We start from the raw sequence: 3,604 nt of genomic DNA, 5'->3' as shown, positions 1-3,604 counted from the left end.
CATCAGATCATTATTAAGCATATTAACAGTAAACAGGTGCAGAATAACAGAACAGAACATGACACAAGAGCCACACACATGAACACAAAGATATGAGGTGGAAACCCAATGTGGGTGAAAACCACCTGCTGCAAGTCATCTCAATCTTCTTCTTAATAAGAAAATCCTTTTACAATATTTGTACTGGTGCAGTCTTATACCAGTACGGGAGCTACAACCCCCTTTGCTCTTGTACTAGCCGATCCATTTACTAGTACGCAGGTTGCTACCTGCTACAATGCTCCAAAGATCTCCTTTAGCTTTTGTACTAGCTTAGATACTAGTACGTAGGTGCTTGCCTACAATCTTCTCACCTCCAGGTACCACGTTTCATCAATTTTCAGACTGGATACACTGAAGCACAACACATAATCTGTAAGGCCACTTTTCATCCAATTTTCATACTGGACCCATAACTATCATTGAAGCTCAAAACAATCATCAAACTCTGAATCACTGAAACCCTGTTAACAACAGTCACCAGAACACAGAGCAGACACAGAACTCTGTAATAACCATCAGATCCATCTGCAACTTCAAATATTAAGATTTACAATGTATACGCTACTTCGATGAATCAAACCCGCGTGTATACGCGCTTTTATCAAAGACAACCCGCGTACAGATCTAAAAATAATTTCTCATAACTTGCAGCTGTACCAGACATCAGTCATACTCATAACACTTATAGAACAATACATGCGTCAGTATGTAGATCTAGAATAAGCATCATAAAGATAGATCATTTCAAACCATTTGATCCCGATCTCTCCTTAGATCTAGTTCTCCATCAACAGGTGAGATCTCTCCTTAGCTCAGATCAAGCAATGCATCATCAACCCATAACCTACATACTGGATCTAATGCTTCAACAGATATTCAAGACATTTCAGATACACTTGCCTAATGATTTCCTTCCCTTTATATAGCCTTAGGCCTTGTTCAATACCAAGAGCCAAAACCATAGAAATCCAATACCATCAACTTCAAAACTAGGGATCAACACGTCCGCCGAGACGCCAAGGTCCAAAACCATAGGCACAACTTCCAAGAACTAACCGCCATGGACCAAAGGTACTTTTCCACATACACGCGCTTTTGCTGAAGCCAACCTGCGTGTACACGCGACTTGGGCTTAACGAACCTGCATGTATGAACTTTCTCTTCTTCTTATAGTCTGATCATCAATTCCTTGCTGCTGACCTTCTGCACTATGATTTGTCATCAGTGTGGTTTGCCATCAAGGACAACACTTATCTCATAATGCCAACACTCCTGCAACCTTCTAGGGTGAAGCTGCATTTGCTTCCGTCACTATTCTCAACAAAACAAACGTTCGGGTAAACAACACTCAAACTCCACATGAACTTTGGTATGGTAAGACTCTGACAGTAAAATACTTCAAAAATTTTGGAAGTAAATGTTACATCAAAAGGACTGATGAAGAACTTGGCAAGTTTGAACCTAGATCAGATGAAGGCATTCTCCTTGGTTACTCTTCTCGAAGTAAAGGATATAAGTGTTATAATAAAAGGCTAGGGAAAATTGTTGAAAGTATTGATGTTGTGGTTGATGAAGCAAGCGAAAATCCAAAGTAGGTAAAAACTGAAGAGTGGTAAGAAGATGAGGATTATCCTTCCACATAAAATCAAACTAATACTGAAGAATAAGAAACCAATGAAGCACCATAAGAGTAGATAATGGTAGAAGAAAAGATTCCATCTAGATATGTTCAAAAAAATCATCCAGAGACTCAAATTTTGGGACAGAAAGAGGCAGGTATGCAGACAAGAAGAACTATTACAGAAGATTCAAGCTATCTAGCATTGCTTTCCTCTATTGAACCTCAAAATGTAAATGAAGCATGCAAAGATGAATGTTGGGTTACGGCCATTAATGGATAACTTGAGCAAATTGAAAAGCATAATACTTGGGAATTAGTTCCTAGACCTCATGATAAGAATATCATACGAACCAAATGGATATTAAAAAACAAGCTGAATGAAAATGGAGAAGTTATTAGAAACAAGGCTAGACTTGTTTGTAAAGGATATGCTCAACATGAAGGTATAGACTTTGAAGAAAATTTTGCACCAATTGCTAGACTTGAAGCCATAAGAATGTTTCTTGCTCTTTCTAGCTTTCAGAACTTCAAAGTATACCAAATGGATGAAAATATGCCTTTATTAATGGAGACTTAGAAGAAGAAGTATATATTGAGCAACCAGATGGATTCATCCTTGGAAATGATCCAAAACTTGTATGCAGACTCAGAAAGGCTCTCTATGGTCTAAAACAAGCTCTAAGGGCCTGGTATTACCGTCTTGACAAATACCTCCATCAACAAGGTTTCACAAAAGGATCAGCTGATAGAAATTTATATACAAATATTGACAATGATAAATTGCTAATACTTGTTGTGTATGTTGATGATATCATTTTTCGTAGCAATGAAGAAGCCATGAGTCAAATCTTTGCTTTGGTCATGCAAAAAGAATTTGAAATGTCCCTGCTTGGTGAACCCACATATTTTCTTGGTTTACAAGTCCATCAACATAAAGATGGTGTTTTTCTATCACAAACCAAGTATCTCAAGCAGATCTTGAAAAAATATGGCATGGAAGATTTGAAACCAGTATGTACACCTATGGTAATAGGATGCAGTCTCAGTTCAAATGATGAATCAACAACAGTACATCAACCAACCTACAGATCCATGATTGGAAATCTTCTTTATCTAACAGGTACCTAACCAGACATCATGCATGTAGTGGGAATAGTTGGAAGATTCCAAGCAAATCCAAAGGATTCACACCTTCAGGCAGTCAAAAGGATTTTCAAATATCTTCAAGGGACACAGAACTTTGGTTTATGGTATCCTAGGGATACAGATCTTACACTTCATGCATATACATATGCTGATTGGGCAGGAAGCATGGATGACAGAAAAAGCACTAGTGGTGGTGTGTTTTATATGGGTTCCAGATTAGTATCTTGGTTAAGCAAGAAACAAAGTTCAATTGCATTATCTACAACTAAAGTAGAATATGTGGTTGCTGCATCTTGCTGCACACAACTCATTTGGATGATGCAAGCATTGCAAGACATTCATATCACATGTACTCCACCCATCTCCATTCTATGTGATAATACAAGTGCAATCATTATTTCAAAGAATGCAATCATGCATTCCAAGACCAAGCACATACCTATCAGATATCATTTTCTCTGTGAACAAGTGCTTGAACAAAAGGTCAAATTGGAGTATGTTCCCTCCAAAGAACAGGTTGCTAATATATTCACCAAACCGCTGCCCAAAGAGACATTTGAATATCTCAGACAGAAGCTGGGAGTAGTTGATGCATCATCTTGCTATTGAAACCTATCTGGTTCAGAGAAAAGTGGTTATATGTGAGTTTCATGAAGCGTATCCGTGTACATACATTGTTTTCTATGGATACAATTGCGTATATGTTGGTTTGAAGAAAACATTGGGCTAGAATTTGGATGAAAAAAGCCTGATATGGGTCTGATAGTGATCATCTGGCACAGGTTCAGGGGGAGC

Source organism: Pinus tabuliformis, chromosome X (assembly GCF_031772625.1).
Source record: "Pinus tabuliformis cultivar Carrire ecotype Pingquan chromosome X, CPIR1, whole genome shotgun sequence".
Lineage (NCBI taxonomy): Eukaryota > Viridiplantae > Streptophyta > Pinopsida > Pinales > Pinaceae > Pinus > Pinus tabuliformis.
Note: the sequence above shows the minus strand (reverse complement) of the source record.